This window comes from Rousettus aegyptiacus, unplaced genomic scaffold, assembly GCF_014176215.1.
Source record: "Rousettus aegyptiacus isolate mRouAeg1 unplaced genomic scaffold, mRouAeg1.p scaffold_m13_p_6, whole genome shotgun sequence".
Classification (NCBI taxonomy): domain Eukaryota; kingdom Metazoa; phylum Chordata; class Mammalia; order Chiroptera; family Pteropodidae; genus Rousettus; species Rousettus aegyptiacus.
The window spans coordinates 109239228-109266260 of record NW_023416309.1 but is presented as its reverse complement, the minus strand read 5'-3'; the positions used below and the strand labels follow the sequence as shown (position 1 = coordinate 109266260).

At 54.3% G+C, this 27033-nt stretch overlaps 1 long non-coding RNA gene across 3 annotated transcripts in view; it reads left to right on the top strand.

The window, feature by feature from the left end:
• The window catches only part of LOC107510272, a 166502-nt gene that overhangs the window by 124818 nt on the left and 14651 nt on the right, over nt 1-27033 (top strand). Inside the window, exons 3-5 of one of the 3 annotated variants that reach the window (XR_004951646.1) lie at nt 7921-8987; nt 9156-11770; nt 12090-13205. This is a non-coding gene — a long non-coding RNA (uncharacterized LOC107510272). Of the gene's footprint in view, nt 1-7920; nt 9100-9155; nt 11771-12089; nt 13206-27033 lie in introns of those variants that run through there. The other 2 variants (XR_004951645.1, XR_001596756.2) reach the window with 2 other exon arrangements.

Below are 27033 nucleotides of genomic sequence, written 5' to 3'. Positions count from 1 at the left end.
ACCAGAGGGCGCGGCTGGGAGGATGAGAGAGGCAGGGGAAAGGCCCTGGCGCTGAAGGCGGAGGACGCCTGGGCGTTTCGGTGCGACATGGCAGCAGAGCTGGGGTGCCGGTTCTGCTGGGCCCTGTCGGACTCTCGAGCGTCGCCCCGGTTCTGACGGCGGCGCCCCGGCCGGTTCACGCTGGGGCCCCTTCCGGAGCGGGCGTGGCCACCTGCTCGCGGCCGTCGCCGCCACCCCCCGCCCCCGCACCTGGGCTCCAGACGCGTTGGGGGCGCTTGAGGGAGCCCAGAAGGAACCGGGCGAGGTGAGGGCTCATCTGAATGCGGGCAACAATGCCAGTGATTAGAAAAAGGAAGGGCAGCTAAGGAAGGTGAGAGATGTCGCCCCTCCTCCTGGGTGTGGTCCGTAGCGGGCAGTGACCAGGGCGGCGGCGAGCCGTCCTTCCTTCCCGGGATGCCCGCACTTGTTGACTAGAGACCGTGCTGCAGGGAGCTGCAGCAAGAACGACGCCTCCTGCTTACCGAGGCTGCAGCGTGTCGGGGTGGACGGCGGAGTGGGGACGGCTGTCCGCCCCGCCCCCCGGCGCCGGCGGCCTCGTCTGACTCCGCAGGGCGAAGCGAAGGTGTCCCCAGGGACGTGTGTGACCCGCAGTGTTTTCTGTTGGTAGGAGTGAGCGTCCCATGCCCCTCCCACACTTGTGAGATAACCGGCCTTTGTGGCTGGTGATTCACCTGCTCGTTGGTTCGTGCATGCGTGCGTGCATGCGTGCGTTCATTCATTCATTCATTCATTCATTCATCCTCGTGCCTCTTCAGGGCCAGACACTAAGCTAGGTACCCGGATGCTGCAGCACGACCCCAGCGGACTGGTGTCAGACCCGCGCGGGGCCGAGAAACCTCCGGGTGTCCTCGGAGGCCGCCAGCACCCCCAGCCCTCGGTGGCCTGTGCCCTTTCTCCCCCACAGGATAGACAGTCCTTCCCAGCCCTCCAGATCCAGCCCGCTCAGAGGTTCCCCTGTGTCCTCACGCGGGCTCAGTGCTGGCCCTCGGACATCTGGGTAGACAGTGGGCCGTAGACAAGGGGCTTTAGGGACCAGGGGTGGGGGACCCATCGTTGACGCCTCCTGAGGAAAGAGCGAAGTGCCTTCCTCTCGGGGACCCTCCTCCCTGGCGCGATTGACAGGGGGGAGCAGAGCTCCTGCCTGGTCTCCAGGTGTCTCTCTGCCCCCTCGCTGGGGCCAGTCCCTCGTTTCCAGTGTTAAATGGGCTAACTTGCGACTGGCCGTTAGGTGGCCCCTGAGGGACGTGTCGCGTGATAAGGAGAGGGCAGAGGAAGTCTGGGACTGGGGTCCCTGTTATCTTTAAAGTCCATCTTTAGGAACGCTCCACGGCTGCGGAGGGATCCAGGTCCCCGATGCGGAAGGGTCTTTGATCCACCTGGAAGGTAATGCTTTCCAGGCGAGAACCGCAAAGCGGCCCCACCCAGGCCCTCGGAGATAACAGGCGGGCGCAATCGCAAACCGCCGGCCCCTTGATAATGCCGGGTTTTATTGAGGTCTGGTTTTCGCCCAATGGGAACACATCCGGCCGGCATCAAAGGGAGCAGGCGTCACCTTGTGCAAAGAGTCCTGGACCCTCAGGTGCGTGCATGTTGGGAAGGGCGTGTGTGGGGCTGTGTGTGCACAAGGCTGCCGTTGGCAATTACCTTTCTGTGGATCAGAGGCCACGAGCCCCGGGGGGCAGGGGGGGGAGGGTTGTGGCCTTGACAAATCACGATCTCCACACCCTTGTTCCGGCCGGTCCAGCTCCCAAGATGTCCCTGCAGGTGGCCATTTAACATCTCATGTAGAAGGGGTGCTCGGCGTCATTTCGTCCTTGGCTCTATGTGGCAAAGGCAGTTGGTATAAGAAATTTCAGGGAGAGATGGGGTGGGCGCTCGGAGAAGACACAGCCCGAAGGCTCATCCTCTGGGCCTCTCAGGCATGCTCCTTGGCAGTCTTTTGGAGGCTTTCTGCTTTGCACGGAATCAACTCCAGGGAAGTCTCACCTACAGGAGTGGAAGCAGCGGGGTGTGGGCGGCGCAGGAAGAATAAAGGGGAAGAATAAGGTCCCACCTTTGCAGGGCGAGAGCTGACGGACCAACGGGCGAGCACGGTCCTCCCCGCCCGCCCTAGGCAGTGCGCTCTCGGCCACCTCCGATTTCTTCTGGGCCGTCAGGATGCTGGACATCATGCACTGGCCGCTGGACACAGGAGCAGAGAGAAAACACCGCGCAAACAGAACAGCATCGGGAAGCTTTTTAAGGTTTATTTTTTAGCACATTTGCAGCGAGTCAGGACATTTACGCACGGGGTTTACAGGCTGGAGGGAACCCAGGGGTCTCGGTGGAGTGGGAGATCTATTCTGACCGCGGGGAAGGGCGGTCGTGTTGGAAAGGAAGGCGGGAGCCTTGGGAATGGCCGGTGCCAGCAGCGAAGTCCTACGGTCTTCGGACTAACTCGCACAGGAGCAAAAGTCCCCAGGGACAGAAAAGGGACCCGGGTCCCTTGCCTCTCGGGTAACGCTGGTCAAGGGCAGCAGGATTTCTTTTGCCTCGTGCCAGTAGCTGCCTTACGAGGAAGGGCAGAGCCGAAGGCAGAACCCCTGGGAAGGGGCGGAGCATGCTGGCAGGCTCCTCCCCACCGCGCAGCCTCTCGGAGGCCCCCTGGGAGCCGGCTTTCTCCGTGCGGGTTACGGACTCACACCTGGGCCTCATCTTCCCGTCTGGGCTAGCCAGGCGGGGCCGAAGGAGGCCGGGGCAGGGAGGCCAGTTCGTCCCGGTGCCGCAAAGACCGTTCCAGTGACATCCTGGACCCACTGATGTGGACCCAGGGAAACAAGGAAAGGCTGGGCTCAGCGCTGCAGCAGGGCAGGCCCGGAATGAAATAATGAAGGGAAGCGGCGCTCCCGGCAGCAGAGAGAATTCACACCGGCTTCGTCTTTCTCTCCCGGGAGCCTCCAGCCCGCTCCGCTCTCCCTGTCTCTCCAGTGTCCCCGGTTCCTCATTTAATCCTTTCTTTCCTTTGTGCTGCAGCCTGGTGACGGACCCCTTAGCCAAGCTCATTTTCAGGCTACATTAAACATATGGGAAAGATCTCCTTGCAAAGAGTCCATCCTTGTGGGAGGAGTTTTGGTTTCAATGCCTTGGGGAGTTTACCAGTTGGAAGGAGAATTTATGTTCCCTTTTCTAAACAGGGCCCACTGCCGTATCGCCGACTTTATTAAGACAGTTCTTTTCGTTGAATGAGCTAATGTTTATAGCACCTCGTGGGAGCCGGCTCCTTGGGAGCTCTGTTTATTAGGGGAGGAAACTGAGGCTTTGTGTGGTTATTCATGGGAGACACCGAAAGGTGTCCACCCTGTTCTGATGGGAAACGAGGTGACACAGCCAGCAGGAATCCCGGCCCATCTAGTCACCCCGTCCAGCAGCTCAGGGTTCGTTCCCAAGCCCGCCCGAGTCATGCTTGTTACTGTTTCTGCTTGGGAGCGTCTGGTAGGTTTCCCAGAGTCAGGATGCAGGTGTGTTACCACCTTCCCCGGCTCAGAGCGCTCCCTGCGGCCAGCCTGCTGGCCCTCTGCGGTGTGCACTCTGGGAATCATCTGGAAGGTTTTAACTGCTGCCTTGTGCTGCCTGCCCTAGTAGGTTCTGAGTTAACCAGGTTGGGGTGAGGCCTACGTTTGGGAATTTCGTCAAGCTTCCCAAGTGATTGTTATACGCTGCCAAGGTCAAGGACAAACCACTCATCGGAGACAGTGTTGCTTAACTGGGAGCCATCTTGGCATCCCCCCACCCCCACCTTAGACATATGCCAATGTCTGAGACCTCTCTGATGGTCACACGGCCGGGGGCAGGTTACTACTGGCATCTAGTGGGTAGAGGTCAAGGATGCTGCTAAAAGTCTCACAATGCATAAAATAGCACTCCCTATCCACCCCACCCCCCCCCTCAAAAAAATAATCCAACTCCAACTGTCACCAGGGCCAGAGTAGAGAAAGCTTGCTCTAGCGTGGTGGTTCTCATACTGGAGCGTGCACCAGGATCCCCTGGAAGACTTGTGAAAACACAGATTGCTGGACCCCCACTCCCAGGGTTTGAGGTTCAGTAAGTTTAGGGTGGGGCCCGAGAATTTGCCTTTCTAAGAAGTTCCCAGGTGCTAGCTCCGAAAGCTGTCGGTCTAGAGCTATGCTGTGAGACACACTACTCTAGATTGATTCAGAATCCTGTCTTTCTAGATCTGTGAGACCTTGTATCCATTATGGTTATTAAAAAACACTCAACCAACAGTGACTTAATGACTAAGACACAAAAGCATTCTCTCATATAACAGAAATCCAGAGAAGGGCCATCCAAGGCTCATGTGGCAGTTCTGGAGTTAACAGGGACCCAGGCTTCTTTCTTCTTGATAGAGCATCTTTGTGCATGGCTCCCTCATAGTCCGAAGTAGCTGCTGGAGCATCAGCCATCACGTCCTCATTGAAGGCAGAAAGTAGTAAAGACAGACAGGTAACAGTTGGGCTTCTTTCAGCACCTTTTGAACAGCCTCCCCAGAAGGACGCTTCTTCTCTTTGCCTACATCTCTTCTGCCAGACCTTAGCCCTGCGGCCATAGCTAGCTGCAAGGGAGGCTGGGAAACGTAGTCTTTTTATTCCGGGCCACAAAATGCCAGCCAAAAATCAGAGTTCTATTCCTAAGTTGAAAGAGGAGAACAAACATGGGAGTAGATAACTCACAGCATCTGTCCATAGGCGCATGCCTTAATCCTCCTAAGATCTGTCATTTATTTGGCATCTGCCATGTGCCATGCACTTTTTTTTTTTTTTTTTCATGCGGAGCCTCATTTAATCCTAAACACTTTGCAAGACAGGTAATAATATCATCTCTATTTTGCACATGAAGAACGGAAGGCTCTCAAAGATTAAGCCACCGGGCCAAGTTACAGTCACCAATGGTGTTACTCTGAGAGCCGCTGCAAAGCCTGGGCTGCTGCTTGCCTCAGCTGCTCTCCGAGAGCTGACCCCCTGAGCCCGTAGGGTGTGTGGGAGACCTTTCTAAGCCCGCCCCTTCTGACCAGCTCCCTTCCACTGCTACCTGTACCCCCTGTTGACACCCTACCTTGAGACGGGGTGTGCCCCGAGTGACTAAGATTAGTCTCCTAGTGCTGCTGAAAAGTTACCACAGATTTGATGGCTGAGCGCAGCACACACTTATTCTCTTCTCGTCCTGGAGGCCAATGTCGCCGGGTCAAAGCCAAGGTTATCTGCAGAGCTGGCTCCCGGTGGAAGCTCTAGGGAAGAATCCACTTCCTGGCCTTGCCCAGCTTCCGGAAGCCACCTGCTCTCCTGGCCTCCAGACCCTTTTCCTTGAACTACCCCAGTTTCTCGCTTCCACGATCACGTCTCTTACTACCTCTCCTGGGTCAGATCTTTCTCTTACAAGATCTCCTGGGGTTACATTGGAGACCCACCCGGGAAAGCCAGGACCTTCAGAGCCTTCATGTGTTCACGTTCTGGGTACCATTCCAGGTAGCAGGGACGAGGAGGTGGCTTTCTTTGGGGGCTGATATTCAGCCTACCACAGGGAGCCCCTCGCTACTGTTCTTCCTTTCTTTGTCCCCAGCTTTTCTTCCAAACGTAGAACGTAACACACATCTCACTTCTGTCCCAGGAGGTTTCAAAGAGGCGAGAGGCAGGGTCTGAAGGGCAAAGCAGTGTGTTGGGAGATGCGTCTAATCAGCTCGCAGTGGTCATAGCAACGGGCACAAAAAACATTCGAGGGGAAAGGGGCCGGGGGAAGGGGCATCCTGCCCCAGAGGTGGCCGAGTGACTTAACCTGGGGATTGGTCTGCGATGGACAAATGCGAACAGCAGATACTTTAGTCCCTGCAGCAAAGTGCATAAACCTTCTGGGGGTTTCTAGCTAATCTTTCAGCTCTCTAGGTGCCTGCTAATCCCCGTGCCCTGTTGCCTGTCCCTAGGCTAATAGAGGCGTGCCTTTGGCCAAACACAAGTGCGACACCCAGAAGAATTCGATGGGGGGAGGGAGGGAGTGTTCGGCTCTGCCTAAGCCAGTCCTGTGCTAGCCTCGTTTTCCTTTGCTCTGCTGAGGCCCTTGTCCTCGCCCCCGCCCCCCTTGGCTGGGTCGGCCATGCTGGGATGAGTCTGGGGTGTTGTATGTTTTGCTTTTTATTTTATTTTGCAATTGCCTCCCAACATTCCCCTGTGTGTTTAATGTCCCACTGCCAAGTGCATGCGGTTGCTGGGCAACAAGAAGGAAGTCCTTGTGTGATTCACCCAGGGGTGGGGGGTGGCGGGGAGGGGGGAGCTGCCAGTTAATTTGCTAGCTGTGTGCGTCCTCTGGGGAAAGGCTTCTCCCGGCCCTGTCTGAGCCAGCGCAGAGGGCTGCGGTTCAGGACGGGAAGAGAAGCCAGAGAAACTTTAGCAGAACTTTGGGGTGTTCAGGGTGTTCTCGGGTCCAAATGAGAAAGCGTTTCCGGTGGGCCCGGGCACCGCCTGGGCAAGTCCCAGGCGAAGACGTGTGATTCCTCTCTTGGCCACCAATCAGAGAGCCACCCGGGGTGCCAGAGCGCCTCTGCAGAGGCACACGGGCTGGTTTCGGGGGTGGGCGACACTAACATGCAGACTCGCTCCCCTTTTGAAGGTCCCCCGCAGAGGACTGACTGTCTCGAGCCATCTCCCCACTCAGTCTCCCCCGGGGCCTCACTGTGACACCCTCGCGTCTCTGACAAGTAGCACCCGCCTGTCTGGGTGTCGCGGCAGCCAGGGGCTAGCCAAAGCCCGCAGGGAGAAGAGCAGCCTCGCACCAGGCTGAGCCACGTCCCTCGCGGGGCTCGTCGGCCCCCCAAAACCCTCAGTGTATTTCCCCCCGATAGCGCTGTCCTTCCAGCGTCCTGCTCGGCCAGTGCTACCCACCTGTGAAGGCCCGAGGGCCGGGTTTGCCCGTCTGGCTTACGTCCGCATCCACAGCATCTAACCCAGTAGGGTCCCGGGTCCCGGTGAGCGCACGGGTTTGCAGCCGTCCACACCATACCTTGTGGGTTGATTGTCCTCACTGGGATCAGAGACCCAGAAAGTGACCTCGCGCGTGATGCCTTGGTTAACAGGACCCGTGCCGAGGCCCCTTGCCCGCATCGATGGCCCTCATCAGTTTTAAAATGAGGGCATCCCTCCGAGGGCATTTAGCGGCGCTGAAGATGTTTGTCACTCAGAAACGGGGGTTGTGCCAGGATGCTGGGAAGCAAGGGTCGAAGGGCGCGTCCCGCTCCGTCTTCGGCTATTTGTCATCAGCATCAGGGAAAGAGGAGTGCGTGAAACCATGGGGTCTGGCCCCCCCGAGGGACCCCTATCCACTCTGGGTCGTGGGGACTCGTAACGGCAGAGAGAAGAGCCATCAGAAGCGAGCGTCAGGACTAGGCACCAGACCCTGGTCATCCTATACCGAGAACGTCGGCATCTCCGTGCCTCAGTTTCCCCTCTGTGAAGTGGGTGATCTGACGCCTCCGTGCCCCCCGCCTCACATCTCACAGACGTAACAGTGACATGCCGAGAAACAGAAACTTTCATTTCCTCTGGGCTGGCTCTCTTCAGTGATATTTTGGAAAAATTAGCTGTGGGTGAGATTTGTGTGAAGGGCTCCTGGCGATGATTCGGTATACAGGGAGCCCTGAGGCACACAACTAGCACTTTTTATTTATTTATTTTTTTGGTCCTTAAATAAAATCCTGCTTTTAGGGGAGTGTGTGTGCTTTTCAGTAGCTAGAACATTATGGACCAGAGACGATAAAGTGAGGGTCGTTGCTGAGAGACACCTGTTGGATGAGCAGAAGCCAGAATCTCACTCTCTTGTTGTTTTTTTGATCCACAGGCCGAGAGTGGAGAACGTAGCAAAGTGCCCTTTCTCACTTATACTCTCCAGCAGGACACTTCGGGGAGCCAATATATGCCCCCCAGGACCCCCACCTGAAGCACCTGGCTAAGATGGGACCATCTCTTAAGAGGCAAAAGCTCTGGATTTGATCAAGAACTCTTACTTTGGAGAATAAAGAAGGTTCTGGATTTGAGAAGATGTTTAAGGAAAAAGCAAAGGCCTTCACAGCGAGGGATGGTCTGCATCTCGACCCGCGTGGGCTGGGAGACACATCACTGGAGTGACCCGCAGTCGAAGGAGACGTCTGTACCTCCCGTGTGGTGGAAAACGTTTCCTCTGCGGCTGCCCACCCTGAAGACTCCCCTCTCCTCCCCCCACCCCCGGAAGCCGGGGGCCTTCTCCCACACCCTTTGCATGTCCCCCACCGCCCCGCCTGCTCCGCCTTTGGACCCAGCAGCCGTTGTTTGCTCCATTATCTTCCAGCCGGATACAGAGTGAATAGTTAACTACACTTAGGCCAAACGGGCTCTTGATTTCTGTTCCTGCTCCTTCTACAGAAGTGCGTGCGTGCGTGCGTGCGTGTGTGTGTGTGTGTGGCTGTGCAAGCGGCTTGGGGAGACTGAAGCACGTCGGTGCAGAAGCTCTTCAGGCCGTCGTCAGAGACGTTGGCGGGGGCTTCAGCGGGAGGGCTGGATGGTGACGGCCAGTGTCCTCCGCGCTCAGCCGTCTCATTTGGGATCACACGCGGGCGTACGTCCGGAGGGGCAGGAGACGAACGCCGTGTGTCGTTCCGGCTGTCCGCGGCCGGCACAGATGTGCAGTCAGTGTGAAGGCTGTCTCCTCTCCTCTCAGGTGGCAGTTGGGGTCCACACCAGAACTCGGGGCTTCCTTGTCGACTAGCCAACTACCGGAGGTGGTTGAGGACCCTCATCCTCCAGTGTGTGCTGATCACACACACACACACACACACACCCCTGACAACAGACCGGGCCCCTCGAGACATGAGTCCTGTTTGTTTCATTTACTCGGTAGCTGCCACACACCTGGCTGAAAACCTGTCCCAGGTAATGATCACAATCCAGCCCAAATGCAGAGCCAAAGATGTTTGTGTTTTCAATTTCCAGAGCGACTGGATGACTTGCCTTTGTAAAAAGAATTAAATTTATATATATATATATATATATATATATATATATATATATATATATATATATTTTTCCCCTGCATTGTAGACGGTGTTTGTGTGACCGCTGAGTGACTTCGGTGTCTCCTTGGTGGAGCAGTGGGGTCCTTGGCATCTCAGGTTCACCACGAAGCGAGCCAGGGGAGCCTCTGGAGGAGGCTTCGTGCTACTGGGACGTGAGGTGGTTTGTGGGCTTTCACCGTCCTTCCTCGATGTGCAGACAGACTCGTCGTGTTAGATTCCTTTGGGTTTCGAGGAACTGAGACCCCCTTACATTCCCTCCGTAGATGCTGGGTCAGTCCAACTTCCATGGAGCTAACGCAGACAGGACACGCTCTACCCGGCAGCTGTCCAGCTAGGCCTTTCCAAGAAGCCCAAGTCCATCGAGATACCCAGTTGCGATCGATGGTTTCCATGGAGAGCAGGACTGTCATACCGAGGTCATCTCGATCGTCCGCTTTCCAGCAGGATCCACTGCTCCCGATTCCAGAATTCCGCTGTGGCGATGAGCTGAGGCTGTTCTAGTCTACCTAGGACCGAAGGGATTCCCAGGCTGCAGGATTTCCAGTGCTAAACCATGGGGCCGTCCTGGACAAACTGCAACACTGGGCGACTCGATGACCCGGACTCTGCTTCTACTTCGCCGCCTGTACCGGCTGGTGCTCTTGGTTGGTTTGGCCAGTTGCCATCCAGAACCCTTTTGTCTGGTCACACTGTTGGCCACTGAGCAGCCTGGAGATGGACGCCATTGGATCAGCCACCAGTCGGCAAAATCAGTCGTTTCCAGGGTGATAGGGTTGCATAATGTTGAATAAAAACCTGAGGATAAAGAACCAGCTGAGACTACTTTTTTTCCAGAAGCTTTCTGTGGACAGGCGTTCTAGATATCAGGGGTCCTTCTCCAAGACAGTCCTACTTAAGAAGGTGAAGCCAGCTAACCTTTCTTATTAAAAAACAAAACAGTTCATTAAGAAAGAAAAACACAGCCACTGGGAACAGCAGAAAATAGACTATGATGTATGTGTGTGTGAGAGAGACAGAGAGAGGGAGGCATGCAGGTACTAGGTAGAATAATGAGTCAAGAAGAAAATTAGAGAGACTGTGAGCTAAAATCTTTGCGATTATGTTGCCTAGAGAGCAAAGGAGTTGGCTCGAGGACTTTCTGAAATTCCTTTGAACTACAGGATCCTTTAAAATATCAAGGGCATGTAAATTGAGCCCAAGTGTGTACCTTCTCTCTGAAGTCTCCTAGATAACCTTTGAGTTGAACTCAGATACTGTTGACTGGGACCTCCGGGCTCACTCCCACCTTTGCAGACACTGACCCGATCCCGGAGGAGGGAGCAGACAGCCATGGTGGCGGCGGGGGCGGGTGTGGAGGAGAGGAAGGCGGTGCCAGCCCGGTTCTGTGCTCATGACAAGTGGGAACAATCTGACGGCAAATTACAGGTTCTTCTCAGGTTCGTCAAAGCCAGGCTTTCGGGATTCGTGCCACACTAACGCCGTTGCTGCTTGCCAGGGCGTCGGGCCACCGACTCTTCTGCTGAGAGACGGCTGTGTCTGCAGAGCTAAAACCCGAGGCTTCGGCTGATCCCCCTCGTCTCGTGTGGCCACGGAGGGGTCACTGCACGCTAGGGTGGAGATGAGCACGCGAACATCTAGAAACTATTCTCTCACGTGACTCATGCGCAAAGGTTGAGACGCCGTTTCCCCCCGTCCCAATGCACCTGGGTCTTTGCCCCTATTCTGACTCTCACTGTCTCACCGCCGTGGAAGGAATTAGCATTTCTCTTTTTAAAAAGATGAACCCTTTTCAGATATTTCCTTCATTTATGTTGCACATAGGGTCATTGGTTCCAGAAGCTCCACAGTTGTGCCAAAAGTAACAATCTGTTTCTTTCTCTCTCTCTCTTTTTTATTTATCTTCTCATCCACACCGAATCCCAGAATCCTAGAACGAAGCTGTCTAAAGCATCACTCTTACCTAGATCTACCTCTGACGCAGGAATCCCCTTTGCAACACCAGCCTTTTTGGCAGAGTGGGAGAGGACTGTGAGAGGAGTTTGAGTGGGACTCAACCTGATGAGGAAGCTGTAGACTTTCGAAGAGCAATCGTGGGCTGCCAAGTGGCCGTGAATGTCAATTTCTTAATGAGATTTTCGAGCCGCTGCATTTTGCTCTCTCCCTAGCACATACTACCAGTCTATTATTTCTGGATCTTGGTAGTGCGTCTTATGTCGAAAAAAAGCAGCACAGAGGGAGGAGACAAGGAGACCTGAGTTTTTGCGCCAGAAAGTCTTTCATCGTGGTTCCTTCCATGTAAAATGAAGGACTCAGGACCCATATCCCCCAAGCTCTTCTAGCTCTGACATCCATACTTGACCTAAAGATTTGCCCTTTTTTTGTTTCCTATGAGAATATTGTGTCAGCCATTGCGCAAGGCACAGCGTAACAACAGTACTTCATCCACATGAGCAGCGATCTTGCTTGAGTTTCATGGTGAGCACCCCGAGGTAGTGCTCTCCTGCCCCAAGACTTTGTTCAAGTTTCCCTCTGAGAGTTTTCCATGGCATCGAAACTTGACCCACGGGGAGACTTTTCTCCCTTTCCGATGTTCCCGGCACCCCGTGTGTTGACAGGAAGATAGGAGGTTCTGGTGGTGAAGTAAGTCTCTCTGCTTAGGAGAATGTGATTTAAAGGGCATAAAGGTGACCTTGGACATGGCCACTGACCTTGACCCAATAAGACTCTTTCATGCCAGGCTATTGGAAAGCGGAGCTGGTTTCCTCTACTTCTACTTTGGAGACAAAGCAGGCAGAGGGAGCCCATCTCCGTCCGGGTGTGGAAAGAGGCCCGGGCTTGGGGGCGGGGTAGGGCGCCGGAAGCCTGCACTCTAGTCCTGCCTTAGCTTCGGTTCGTTCCAAGGTCATGTGTAAGTCACTCAAGTTTTTCCTCTGGGTCTCGGTTTTCTCCTCTCTAACAGGGGAGAGGATGGGGACGTGGTTGGCCTTGAGGACCCTGTAACGTCCCTCCTGTGTGTCAAGTCCTGAGCCTCGCCTGGCACTGGCGACGTCTGCCCGTCCTCCAGCAAGCGGTCCCTTCCCCCTCCGCTGTCGTCCGCACGAGACCCAGACAGCGGTGTCCTAGGAAGTCCATTACCGAAGAACACTTCAAAGCTGTTTGCACTCGTTGTCAGTTGCACCGAACATGGGTTTGTTAACGGAGAATGCAAACAGACATACGGGCTGATGACAGGCGGGCGGAGTGGCTACTATTTGCCCAGGGTGACTGGGAGGGGAAAAAAAAAAAAAACCCGCCTGCAGTGTTGACCAATAAATAAAAACTGGGAGCTCTGCGTGGCTAAAACTCTAGGGGATTTATTAGTTTGCTCAGTGAAAGGCAAATATTAAGTCTTGAGTCGACCCGTCCTGGGACCTGCCTTTCGGCTTTTGTGTGCTATCCGGTGCCGATCACCTTGTAGTCCAGGTAATCGAGTTCTGTCGAAGAGGTTTTTTTTGTTTCATTTTGTTTTTCCCCCAGTTGTTTTCCTTTTTCTCCTTTTCTTCCTCCTTTTGCGGTAGTTCAGAGCTGGGTTTTGGAGACAGGGAGAGCGGAGCAGAAATCGCTGTTCTCTTCACAAAGTCGCCTGTATTCGAGGTTCCGGCCGGCTTGGAAACCTGTCATGCCCATGGTTTGCTGGTCCTTGTGGGGTCCCCTCTATCCCCTGCCCTAAACTCTTTTTAAAATTATTTTCCAGTTACAGTTGACATACGCTATTATATTAGTTTCAGGCACGCAACATAGCGATGAGACATTTATAAACCTTATGGAATGATTAAGTCCTCACTAAGTCTAGTACCCACCCGGCACCATATAGAGTTATTATGATGTTATTCACTATGTTCCCTGTGCTGTACTTTATATTCTGTGACTATTTTTATATTTTTATATTTTTCCCCTTTTTCGCCCTTCCCTCCAAACCCCTGCCCATCCAGCAACCATTAATTTGTTTTCTGTATTTATCAGTTTTTGTTTCTGCTTTGTTTATTCATTTTGTTTTGTTTTTTCAGAGTCCACATACAAGTGAAATCATATGGTATTTGTCTTTCTGTCTGACTTATGTCACTTAGCATAACACCCACTAGGTCCATCCATGTTGTTGCAGATGACAAGATTTCATTTTTCTTTTTTATGGCTGAGTAATATTCCATCGTACACCACCTCTTCTTTATCCATTCGTCTATCGATCACTGTCCTAAACTCTTATAAAGACTTAGGTTCCAGGTGGTTGGACAAAGGTCTTGCCTCTCATTAAACTTAAACTGTGCATAATCACAGGCATTGAAAACCAATCTAGATGTCCCCTTTCTAAGCTGTAACTTTTACTTCGTATGTGACTCTTCATACCTAACAGTGACAGATGACTTCAGCTCGATATGTTGAAAGATGATCTGCCCCGGATCCTGGCACTGGCTTGGTCTGGTCCATCTTTGACTCTCCTTTGGCACCACAAGAGAACGGAAAAGCTGGTCTGTTTACAGGACCCGGGGCCAGAACAGCATTAAAAACCAGGGAGCCAACACGACGTTGTAAACAAATCCCCCTTCCAGTAACGAGTGCTCCTTTCCCCCTAGTTCTTCCAACACGAACCCTTTTTCTCATGTGTTTGGATAAACCTTCGCCCTGTGCGATCGCCATTCCCGGGGAGGGGCCGCCTACTTCCGCCGGCTGTTTGTTCTGATTTTGACCATTCCCCTCCCTCTTGAGCATCATCGCACACCTAACAGTCAAGAAAATATGCTCCCTATGGGGGGCAGAAGGAGCAACCCGTTCCTACTCCCCCCTTCCCTTCCCCTCCCTTCCTTTCCTCCTTTCTTCGCTCCTCCTCACCTCAGGGGGCGTGTTGGCATGGCAGGCAGCTGTTTCTCCGGGGACGCTGGTAGCATCGTTTAAGTGAGAAGGAGGGAGGGAGGAAGGGGAAAAAGAGGAGAGAGACTGTTGCAAATAACAGCTACACCAGGCACAAAGGCGCGGCGTGTGGGTGACTGTTTCTCTGCGGAAGCTGAAAGCTCGCGGACACGAACCCCACTTGCGATTTTCTGCGTGGGTGGAAAGCCTTCCATCTCGGTTTCCTGACCCCAGCAGGTAGCTTATTGTGAAACAGTTCATCCAGAGCGGGGGGAAAAATACTCTGTCTCAGCATTTTAATTTTTTTAATTTTTTTTTTTTTTTTGCTTGAAACCGGACTTGTGTGAAAGGGGACGGAAGGGGATAGACTTTTTTTCCTAGCTCCGAAATGCACGAGACTGCAGAATAAAAACGAACCATCCCAAACAGCGATTATTCTTGTTAACAAGTGTGGGGTGTTGTTAAGGACCCCCCGTTGCGTGTTCTAAGCCGTCCCTCCGTCCTCATTCCCCTCCGCCCTCTCTCCCTCCATGTTGGAATAGACAAGGGTGGCTCTGCCCATGCCGACGCCCGTGGGTGCTGGTTTCCTTCACTTTCTATTTCACTTTTTAAATTCCTCGCCTTTGCTTGGTTGGATGAATCAATCAATATTCAGAAAGGCCATGAAGCGCGGAGTGACGCCGACGACTCATGGCTCAGTCACAGAATTCGTCTGACTTCGGATTCCTTAAGGTGGAAGTTAGCGGTGGAAGTTAGGAGTGGCTCGGGGTGGAGGGCGGGGCGTGCCACACCATCGCGACTTCCCGAGGCGCCCCCCCAGCCTGCAGGTGTCCCTCCTGACTGCCACTCCTACTCCCTTCCTCCGAGGATGTCCCAATGCTGTAACAAAGCCACCCGACCTGGGCGAGGTACCTGGGTCATGGGTTGGTGCGCTGGTGAGGGAGAAAGCCGGACACTTCCCCCTGTGCAGGGTGAGAGCCCTCTCACGGCCCTGTCTTCTGACAGCCGGAGAGTGTTTATTAATGAGGGTGTGAGAACCTCGTTCATGGAACCGGGCTGACATTGGAATGATTCTTGCCGTGTGTATTAATGAATGAAACGCACAGGACCATGCACTGTGCTGGATCCCAAAACATGCAGCTGGCTCTGTGCCTGGTGGGTATGAGCTTTGGGTAGATTTTTCCAGACTCAAGGAGGAAGAATGTCTAAAGATCCACCCTCAATCCTGTGTACAAGCCCCCTTGAGAGCAATGAGAGACTCTAACTTAGTAAAAAAATAAATTTAGTATTCAACGGTCTAACGAGGTGCGGTCCTTGTTCTCAAACCTGGGTTTTGGGAGCAAACGCCGAGGCTCAGGTGACCTGATCAAGCCACCCACCTCCCTCTGCCAGTCGGTGGCGGGCAGTGACAGGAGCCAGCCTCTGGCCCCTGCCTGCACTAGCACCCGTTGGGTGCCTCCCAAGGATAAATGCGGGGAGCAGAGGCCAGAGGAGGCATCTGGGATGGAGGAGGGATCCAGCCCAGGCAAAATGCTGCAGAAGCAAAATCCGTTTGCGGCAGCGTCGAGCCTGCCGTCAGGGTTGGGAGCTCCCGGGTCGAGAACGCTTTGAGTGAGAGGCGCTGGGCCAGCCCGGCCCGCCATGGGGCCTTCGCCCCGGCTCCAGCCACATTCTCAGTTCTGCTCTACTTAGAACACTTTTTCTTTTCTTTTTTTTGCTTTGCTTTGCTTTCTTTTCTTTCTTTCTTTCTTTCTTTCTTTCTTTCTTTCTTTCTTTCTTTCTTTCTTTCTTTTTCTTTCTTTCTTTCTTTCTGTTCTTTCTATCTTTCTTCCTTCCTTCCTTCCTTCCTTCCTTCCTTCCTTCCTTCCTTCCTTCCTTCCTTCCTTCCTTCCTTTCCTTCCTTCCTTTTCTTTTGGTAGAAAGCACATTGCTGAGGAGAAAAGCTCCAGGCCAGCAGGGGAGATGATTCTGTGGTGACTTCTAGAATTGCGGGTGGAGGGTGGAGAGAAGGCAGGGACTTCGGATGGGACGGCCAGCCCGAGCGCCTGCTCCTCGCCTTTCCCTTGCCCAGCAACCCATCTGCTCCCGGAGCTAACGGAGACGAGGTGGAAGCATCCGAAACTGTTTTTCACTTGTGCAAGGTGAGATTTTGATTCTATGAGTCTGCAAGACAGGAAACCCCATGGCCGTAAATCCCTCCTTCTGCGGCGAGCTGGACTCGTGGCACAGAGGACTCAGGCTGCCTGGGCGCAGAACGGCGAATCCCACGATTCTCTTCTGGAAACGCGGGCGACCCGGACTGAAAGCGATGCCCGACACCACCGTGGTACCGATGGCATCTGAGGCAGTTGATGCTTTGCTAATGGGCCTTGGATGACCCTCCCCTCCCCTGTCAACGGGACAGCTATGTTAAATATGGATTAGGTCACTGCGGACTTTGCAGGGCAAAGGAGGTATGGGTGGCTGAGGGGTCTCTGAAAACAGCATCTTTACGAAACTCCCCCCAGCCCCCTGACCTCTCCTTAACCTTCGTCTTGCCAGAGAAACTTGGTGTCTGAGAAGTGACTCCCTTTCGTTCTACTTGGGGTCAGGTCACTCTGGAGCCCAGTGAGACAGGCGGCTCTGACCCCTGGACTCCAGCCGGCATCTCGAATGGCCTTTCTTTGCAGAACTCTTCCTTGGAATGGACCATAGTCAATCGCCTTATCAGCCAAGGCAACTTCGAGACCAATGGCAACTGATTTTTGAGAGCCGTGGGAGCAGCGGGGCTCTGTACCTACTCGCTAACAGGCATCATTCTCATGGCCTTTCCAACAGACAGCATCTCGGTTTGCGTTGGTCTGGATGCCAGTGGGCGGCTTCCTGCTGGGGTCCTGGTACTGCACGGCCATTGGCTACCACCAGATGGTCGAATGCATGGGATGCTGCATTCCCTTCCAGCTGGCCACCTGTGTGTGGGTGGCCCTTCTGAGCCTCTATGGTGACTTCCAAACTCAGCTATGCCCCCGATTCGAGGTCGCTTGGCCCTCTACCCTCACCCCAGGGGCCGTTTGCCGTGTCTGGAGACACTTTTGGTTGTCCCGGTCTAAGGGGAAGGTTCTCTTGGCATCGAGAGGCCAAGGATGGTGCTTGAAATCCTGCAACGCACAGGACAGGCCCCACTCCAAGGTGCTGACCATCCAGCCCCAAACGTCCATAGTTCCGAGGTCGAGAAACTCTCTTAAACTTCTGCTGCAGAGTCAACCAAGCACTAACTCCCGTCACCCCCCCCCACCCCCACCCCGGCCCTTTCCCCAGCACCTTATTTACCAAAGAGAAAAAAATCTGTTATTTTTTTACAAGTGCATTTCCCCCTGGACCTTATCAAGAACCACCAAGTTCAGCACACCCTTGATTAGTCACTTCCATTAACGGTGTTTATTTTGGGGTTTGTGTTTATTTTTGAAACGTGCTCTTGAGACTTTCCCCCTCCTCCCCCTTATGCACTAGCTGTAGGCGGCCAGCTTTCTGGCACAATCTCGTTCACACTTTCCTGGGCAATCCATAAATGCACCGAGCCAACTTCTGAGGTGGCTCTCCCCTCGCTCCCTCCCTCTGACGGGGGTGGGGGGGGGGTGGCTGCAGCCACCCGAAGTTCTTTCAGGCCATTGTCGTTTGCCCGTTCATTTCTCAGATACGCTTGAAAATCCTTCTTATTTGTGATTCCATTGACCGACCCACCAACCAGCGACAAAGCCGAGACTTTATTCCTAGCTGTCCACATACCATAAAACCAAGGATTCTGGGTGGTTTTCTCGACTGAGTCAGAGGCGAGATTTTCGACTTGTGGGTCCCTCCCGTTCCTCCCCACCCCCTTCCCCCTGCAGCCTGGTCTCTGGGCTATAGTTAAGTGTTTCTGAGTCACGGAGAACTGATCCCCGCTCCTCCCGCTCACCCACCCATCCGCCCTCCCAAAAAAGCATTTAGCGCTGCCTCCCCACTCAGAAGGACTTACAGGCTTATGGCTGAGTAACCCGGAGCTCAGAGGAAATCTCTGGAAGCTTTGGGAGGTCTTCCTCTTTGAGGGAGCAGCACCCATTACCCCCTCCTGCTTTTCCCCAAGTTCCAGCAGCTACGACATCCCCAGGAGGCCGCCTACAGAACCCCCTCCGCCCACAGAGCCCCTCTCCATTCTGCAGGGTCTCATTGCTAGTCTCATACACAAGCACGGGCCCAAGGATGCCTCCAGACAGGCGAGCCGTTAGGAGGCCCAGAGCACCCTTCCCCTCCTCCCACAAGCCTTCCTGGGACATTTATTTGAATACCACCAGGGAGAGTGGGTTACCTTGGGCCATTTATTGATTTAAACATGGGTGGTTCCGGCAGAGGAGGGTGTCGGGTTTCAAGGTCGGAGGACCAATGCAGACAGAGAGTGGGTGGTCTGGAAAAGAAGTGGGCAAGGGTGGGGGTGAGAGAACCCATCCCCTCTTTCTGTCTGTAGGTGGGAATGCTGGAGGAAGTGTGACCTGGTTCGTGACCCAGTTATCTGTCTGCAAGACAGAGCGACCAAGGGCGTGCGTGTTCAGCCTCTTCCCAGTTGGTTGAGCAGAGTATTTGGAAATCATTAGGCGATTGTTTCGGGACAATATTCTTATTAATTTATCCTGAGGGTCTTGGCGATTCTCTGAGTGCCTGGGGGAGGAGCGGAAGGGTACAAGCCGGACTTCTTCTAACTTCAGCCCCACCTCAGTCATTCTGGGAAATTCCTAAAAAGCTGGGTGCCATAGTGGAATGGTGAGCTTCTTTCCTAAAAGAGCTTGAGTTGGTGACCAGGATGAATGGTCCTGCCTTGTGTCCTAGAGCCAGCCTCCTTTCTGGGTTAAACTAGCCAGAAAAATATGTTTAATTCATTTTTGGATCTCAGCAGCCCTGACAGAGCTTGGTTCTGTATCTGGCAGGTGATTGTCAGTAGGAAAACCAAGATGGAGGGGAAAACAGCAAGGCAGGGGGTGGAGACCGGCAGCATTCACTTAGCAACATCTTTACCTACAAGAGATACAGTAGCGATGGCAGCGAGAGACCATCGTCTCAGGTCCTGGCTCGGGGGAGAGGGGCTGATTAACGGAGCAACGCGGGTTGAGGTCAAACACTGAAAGTTACAGCCCTGAGGAAGGCTGTTAGCAGCACTTAAAAAAAAAAATCGGAGGGAAAGAAATGCTTTTTGCCAAGTCCTGAGTACTTTTCCTCTGGACAGAGAGGCTGACACTAGATGGACGGATCCTAATTGCCCAGAGGAGGGTCCTGGGTCCACAGCACAGGAATTAAAAATTGATGGTGAGCATTCTAAAGTATTTAGGGATGCAGGAGACTGACGTCTGCATTTTACATGCGTTTTAAAAAAATGAGATGGGTCGATGCATAGATGAACACATAGATACGTGCTCAAGAAGACATGTGGGAATCTTAACTATCGGAGACTCTAGGGGACAGGTATGTGGGTACGCTTCTGCATGTTTGAAAATTTTGGTGCACATACAAGTTTAGTACCAAGTACCGATCCCTGGCCACCCATGGCGATTTCGATTCTGTGAGTTGGTGATGAAGCTAGGAATTTTTTTAAGCTTTCTGGAGGAATTCTGATAATGAGCCAAGTTTGGTTAGGAGTCTGTGGAATAGAGTGATACCCCCACCACCAAACTTGAATACACACGTGAACCCCCTGGAGATTCTGTCAGAATGCAGGATCAGATCCAGCAGGTCTGGGGAGGGGCCCAAGAGTCTGTATCTCCCAAGGAGCCAGGCGATGCTGATGCTGATGCTGCAGGTGCCCGGACTCCTTGAGCAGAAAGGAACCAGAGGACCCTTCCTTGTTCTTCCTCCCATTGGCACAGCCCAGTGGGTCTCAAGTTGGGCTCTGCCCTGGAATCATCTGGGAACTTTAAAATAAATGGATACCTGGGATCCCACCCCAGAGATTCTGTTTTAACCGATCCGAGGCGCAGTATGGACGAAGAGATTTGAAAACCCCTCACAGAAAATAAAAATAAAAACTCAGATGATTCTAACGGGCAGCCCCTGACAGAATGTTGTGAAGCGGATCCATGGAACGTTAAGTTTTAGGAAATGAATTGTTGCACAGAAAGAGCCTCATCGCCCAGGTAGGTAGGTACACACCGGCTTTTTCAACAAAGATGAAAGGCTCGAAGCCACGCCCCTTGATTCCGCTTACTGCCCCTCATACTGAGAATGATAAACAGCCAGGAATTATCGAGTGTCAGGTGCTTTTCCTTAGTTCATCCTACCACGGGGGCAACCCCGGTGAGGCAGGTGTTACCCTCTTAAAGACGTGGAAATTGAGCTCGATCGAGTTGAGCGACTGGCCCAAGGTGACAGAGCTTGGACAGAGAGAGGTAGGAACAGGGTCCGCCTGACCTCAAAGCCCGTAGTCTTTGATCGTCGTATCATTCTGTTGTCTTCACACTCTAATCCCAAAGGTCTGGGGAGCCGCGGCCTGTGGTCCAGATGTGGCCAGCCGCCTGTTTTTACGCGTCGGGTCTGCCTGGAACGCAGCCGTGTCCGGTCATTTGTGTGTTGTCTTTCAGGCCAGAGAGGCACAGCGAAGCAGGTACAGCGGAGACCCCACGGCCTGCAGAGCTGAACACATTTACTATCCGGCCCTTCGGAGGAAAAGCTGGCCGACCTTCATCGGGTGGGCGAGGCAGCCAGCACAGAGGCAGGACGCAACCCTTGGCCGTGATCAAAAGGAGCGGCCCGTGGAGGCCGAACTCGAACTCGTGATCACTGTGGCTCTGCTTGCTGCCCGGCCCCTTTTCCTCAGTCCTGTGGCCAGCTTTTCACTCCAAGGGTTACTAACTCCCTCTGAACAGATTTTATTTTGATGCCAAAGTTTCGGATCTGTTTTCTTGGGAGCGGGAGGTCTTGATCCCGAAGCCAGGGCCACTGCACAGCTCTCTGTGGGATGGGGTGAGGGGTGACCAGCTGCCGGCCACCCTAGGCTCCGACACAGTGGGAGGCCTGTGTGGAAAAGCTGTCGCTGGGGGGGGGTTGTCGGCAGCGAGAGGCTTCGGTCATCCCCGAAGAAACCCTATCAAGGGGTCAGGAGGGACGGGAGAGGGAGGAAATGCCAATCAATTCTTCGAAGCCCCACCCTCCTGTGGCTTCCAGGGGGTTGAGCTGGGTCTGAACATCCTTGACCCACCCCCGGGGGCCGAGGGCAGGGCCGGCAGGGGAAGTGCATTTGGTAATGATTCTAGATTTCCTGTTTGGTTCCTGTCCAGGGGGCCTTGGAATACGCTAACTCCTGTGATATGTGTACATAGTACAACCCTCCCGTTCACCCAGCTTTTTTTTTTTTCTTCTTTGCTACTTTTCCTCTTCTCAGGTTTGTTCACATTTCTGTTGTCGTTGTTGTTAAATTGTGTGAGGCAGAGCAATCGGGTAAGTCCTTGCCTCTTTGGGAAAAATGTACAGAAAAGGAGAGCTGGGAGGTAGAGAGGGGCTGGGATCTCCGGCTCCAGATCCTGGTGCTTTAGCCTGGGAGCCATATAGATTCTGTCCCCACTGGACAGACAGTGGGTAACGCCGGAAAGGATCTGCTTAGGCGAACAACATTTATTTAGTGCTTACGGTATACACGAGATACAGAGGCACATGAAGAAGCTTGAGCTCGTCCTCTAAGAGGTCCCAGAGGAGGAGGGGAGGGAGTTCAAGGCGGCTTGACAAACGCAGTGGCAGAAACAGGCAGTGATCCGGGTGGGCGCGGGTGTGTGTGTATGGGGGCGGGGGCGGGGGGTACGTGTCAGGAATCCTTTAGCTCAGCATCCTCTCGCAGGCGGGACTTCGTCTCCTAGATGGCCAAGGTGCCTCTCCTCGAATAACAATCAGAAATTATAAAAGCGGCCATCACTGCTAACGCCCAGGGCACCACGCACTGTCTGCTGTTTGGCGTCAGGGAGGGTCACCTCAGGCGGCCTCCCTAAGGATATTGTCCTCGCAGGGATGGGGTGGGGGCGGGGGGTGGCATATGGAGAGCAGAGCTGGACTCCTGGGGCCACTTCAACCTCAGAGAGGCCGGGGCTCCAGGGAGGAGGAGCCGCACTTCCTTCTGGCATGACAGAGGTGATCTGCCTCCTCATCGTTAAATACGGACTTTGATCCCTCCCACAGGGAGAATAGTGAGCTCTCCCTTTTCAGCACCTTCCAATATACCTCCCCCTCCCCCCCACACACACCTTGCTGCGCCTGGCCCCACTGTCACCTCACCTTGAGGGGGACAGGATGTGCTTGCAGCTGGGCGCTTTTTTCTTCCCGACTGAGATGGCATGAGTGAAGCTCATGCCGCTGACGGAGGCTGTAGCCACAAGGCTCAGGTTGCACCTGGAAGTATCAGGTAGAGGGGAGGGAAAGGGGGGAGAGACACGGAGCCCTCACTGCCACCCCCTTTGCTCAGCTCGTTTTGCTGATAGAGCTCCAGGTTGGGGTTCGGTGGTGGTGGAGCTGCAGCTGGGTCTGCCCTGCAGGATTCCAAGGCTTCTGAAAAATCCCTTACATTACAAGGCCACGCTGCCCGCATTATCCAGCCAGGCCTCTGGGTTTGGAAGCCGGGGGATGGGGTGGGGAGGGGATGCGACCCCTTTGCCATCCCCCCCCTTTCTCTCCCATCCCCGTCCCACCCACTGTTCCAAGAGCTAAGCGGTCAGCAGTCTTGGGCAGGATGACCTGATGTTGGTGCGTTCCATCTGTGTGTGAACTCCCCACCTGAGGTTTTTTTTTTAGAGTTGGGAAAACCTGGGCAGTCTACGAACTCTGCGAACTCTCCGAACCGAGGGGAGGCCAGAAACATACACAGAGTGCTCCTGTGGTGAAAAGCAAAGGCCAGCTCGGAAGCCCCCCCCCCCACCCCTCCTCACCCCCCGCCCCGGGCTGCGGTGCACCCTGGAGCCTTTGGAAAACCCACTCCCTACAGCCCTTCCCGGGACAAGCGGCCGGCGGAGGCTCCTGTGAACGCACAGCGCACAGCGGAGCCGACAGACAGGTGTGCTCGGCTTCCCAGCACAGAGCATGCCGCACAGCTGCCGCAAAGGAACCTTCTAGAAGTGCTGGGGTTTCCCCCCACTAGAAACGAAAGGACCTCAGAAGCAAATGGATTTCTCATTCCTTTCTAATCCATCAACTTAGTTTCTCCGAGTTTTCCATCCAGAGACCTGTTCCCCGCCGCAGCCTCGTAGAGAGGAGCGCCATAGTCCTCCCATCCTTTATCCTGGTGGAAGAGTCTTTTTGAAATGTGAACATCTCCCCGTTTGTTTCTTTGGAAAATTCATGTGCATATATGCATGCATTTGTGTACACACACACACACCTTTCGTGTACATAGACCTATGTATAAAGAATTAATAATAGCTGGTTTCCCAAGACACACACTCTGTGCCTGGAAGGGTGACCAGCTCCTCTTGGTTGGCTGGGGACTGTCCTGCTTTTAGAGCTGAAAGCCCTGCATCCTTTGAATCCCTTCAGACTTGAGTAAATTAGAAAGCGACCATAGAGCCAGGCATATATATATATTTTTTTAAATAGGGACAACCCAGATCTTGCAAATACAAACAGGGAACGCTCCGTTGAAGATCCACAATGATCGACAGAGGTTACCTGGGGCTGGAAATAACCAGCTTTCAAAAGGGACGGAGAGGCCAGGAGGAAGAACGGTTTCTGAGACGGCATCTCCTGGCCTGGCCGGGGGCTCCGGGCGGCTCAAAGATCTCCTGCTCTGGATTCTAAGGAGGATCAAAGACTGGATTCCAAGGAGGATCAAGGTCATGTCCAAGGCGGGATTGATGTTCTAGGTGGAAGGCCAGCCTCGGTGTGCCTGCAACTCCTCCGTCCGTCCGTCCGGGCTAGTGCTTTGAACCCTCCCCCTGCAGTCTCTAGGTCCAAGCGAGAATCCGCCGAGAGCTGCCCCCACCCCCCATGCCAGCAGACTGGACGCAGGGCTTCCCCTGCAAATTCTCCTTGCCTGGTGGCCAGACCTTCCGGGGCTTGGGCGCTGAGGAGGAGATGAGCAGAGAGGGGGAGAGAGAATCACTGTTTTCCCTTTCAGGCCCCGTATCTCTGCCAGACTGGGATCCCCGCTCTGTAGCGCCCCTAATCCTCTGGCAGTGCCCGGAGCCGTCCCAGGCACACATTGCCACCCCGCTTGTTTACAGGGGCCCACTCCCCAAACCTCCCACCCCTGGTCTCTCCGGCTCCTCCCTCCACACACGCCTGGGCTCCCTGAGCCAGGCCGCCTAGGGACAAGCACCGGTGGGCCTCACTGGGTCCCCCGGTGGCCACTGTCGAGCTGATAGGCAAGCGGGCCAGGGCCTTCCACCCACGAGGCCGTGAGAACAGGCGTCCTCTGTGGGGTTCCCTAGTTTAAAAAGAAGGAAATGGCAGTGGCCGGGGAGTGGACGTGCCGGAGGACGGCGGCCCCTGGGCTCAGTGGTTATCGCGGAGGACAGGGAAGCCGGCAGCCGTCTGTCCCGGGGAGATTCCCTGGGCCGCTGTGTCCCCTTCGGAGGAGAAAAGCAGAGCAGCTGGATAGGGTTCCCCAGCACCCCTGTCCCAGTTCCCATCGAAATAATCACAGGGTAGGCCCGCCTGGCTGGGTTGCCATGCCAACCGCTCTAATTTCTTTTAATCCCAGTGTTCCTTCCTAAAGGGACCTCCCCAGCCCCCACTCCCCCCGACCCGCAACGTGTTTTAATTGTAATAACTCCTGGGTTTGGGGAGGTAATGACCGCGTGTGGGGAGCCAGCGTTGGCCTGGCTCCATCCCAGAGTCGCCCGCCCAGCGGCGCCAGGCAGCCCTGTGCCCCCCAGCAGGAGCCCTGATGAGCCCAGGGCGGGCTTGGGCAGGGTCTGCCAAGCGGGTCTGCGGCCTCCGTGCTAACGAACGCCGACCGGGCAGCCGCGGCCCCACGACGGTTGTGTCCTGAGGACATTTATGGCGCAGCCTCCCTCGCCCCCACCTGCCCACCCCCCTCCTCCGTGCACACCTTGAAGGGAATCCATGGACCATTACTCGCCTGCATGGCCGGCCCCAGCCAGCCTTGCTGCTCAGGGACGTGATCCTGAGCGAGTATTCAAATCGCCTGAGGTCTCGTTATAATGCAGTTCCCAAGCCTCAGGAAGGCCCCAGATCCTGCATTTGTAGCCAGCTCCTGGGGGACACTCATGCTGCCTAGCCCCAGACCACACCTCCAGTGGCGAGGGTCTCGAGCCCCACAGTCCGACAGAACTTCCTGCGGAGATGGAAACGCCCCGTATTTGCACAGTATAATACGTTAACTGGCCCCTACCCACGTGAGGCTACCGAGCAGTCGAAATGTACAGCCGAGGAGGGAATTTTACTTTTTATTTAACGTTCATTCATTTAAATTTAAATAGCCACAAGTAGGCTGGCGGCTACCATGCTGGAAAACACAGGAAGTTCCGCTCGTCATCGCAGGCCCAGACGTGGCTCAAGCTCTGTCTGCCAAGGCGAGCCACTCACGCGCAAGCCACCTGGTCACCCTGCAGCGGGAGCCTCCTCCCATTAATGCTGGGTGGGACCCACGTCCTCTGCGTCCGGGACACAGCGCTTCTCCCCCGTTTCTGTCCTGCTCGAAATGATGGGCTGCCGAGAAGTGAGCTTAAGACCTGATGGCCGGGCTTAGCAATAAGAACCTCCCGGCTTTTCTGGGAAGCCGGCGGCATTCGGAGCAGCGTCGAGGAGCCTGCGGCCACTGTGGGTCGTCACGTGCTGCCTGATAAGTGCCCTTGCGCTCCCAGTCACATTAAGAGACAGCTTTCGGTGGATGTGATGATGCCGTAGAAGGATGTGGTCCGTATTTGCTCCCAGCAGAGTACCCCCGGCCCGTGCCTTCCCTCCGCACGCTGAAATATTAGCTCTTCAGTTGGAAGTCCAACAGCAAAATATGTCTGAAATTGTGTGCGTGTGTGTGTGTGCGTGTGTGTGTGTTTTCTTCTAATTTAATGTGCCAGACAAGCCTCCCTGTAATTAAAACCAGAGACAAGGACCAGACTTAGACAGAGATTTGAAGGCTGTAAAATTCTAGGACAGGTTTATGTAAAGCAATTAAAAAGGGAGTTAAAAATTGTTAAAAAATTAAACACTAATTACTTTTTTTTTTTTTCTCTCTCCTCTCATTTCTGCTGAGCTGTTTTGGCCGTGGAGCTCGAAGAAAAGATATAAAAAGGAGAAAGTTTTGCCTCATTGCTGTAAATCATGTTCAACAAATGCTTCTTTGCATTTGCAGCCGGACCCATCTGCTGTCAATTAGCCTAAATCATGCCTTTTCAATTAAACTGGCTTAGGGAAGTCTGGTAGCGAAAGGGGTGTGTGTATGTGGGGGGGGGGGTGCACGCGTGTGGGGTGGGGGCCAGCGGGGTGGCTGTGGGGGGGAGGGGGGGCAGGAGAAAGGTGAAGTCTGATTTCAGGCTGTGAGGTGGAAATATCTTTTAAAAGGTGTGATCCTATTTTAGTGTTTTCCATATAAAACGGGGCATTATTTGCTGTGCTGTGGGGAGCAGGGAAGGGTGGAAACCGAAGCCGAGGAGGTAAGCCTGGGGAATCGGGAGCAAATTAATTCTTGGGAGCCTCGGGTCTCGGGCGAAGCAGACCGGAGCTGAGCGTTCTGCCTGGAGGGTGGGGGGTAGCGGGACCTCGAGACCCCTCGCTTCGGGACATGGAAGGAGGAGCAGGAAAGATGCCTGCGACAACGTGAGGCCCTCGGGGGCGCTCAGATGGAAGGACGGCGGGTTAAGTACTGGCACTGCAGAAAGGCATTCCCGCAGAGAAACAGGGAAAATGCTAGTACCGTCTTTCAAAACAAAATGGACTTTCAATACATTGAGATGGTCCAGGGTAGGGGTGAGAGAGGGTCTGGTCTCTAGGGGCCTGATGGGGTGATCTGCGTCAGACTTTAAGTTCCTTTTAGAGCACCCCAGGCCATGTGGGCTCCGGGTCCTGTGTCCTGGACAGAA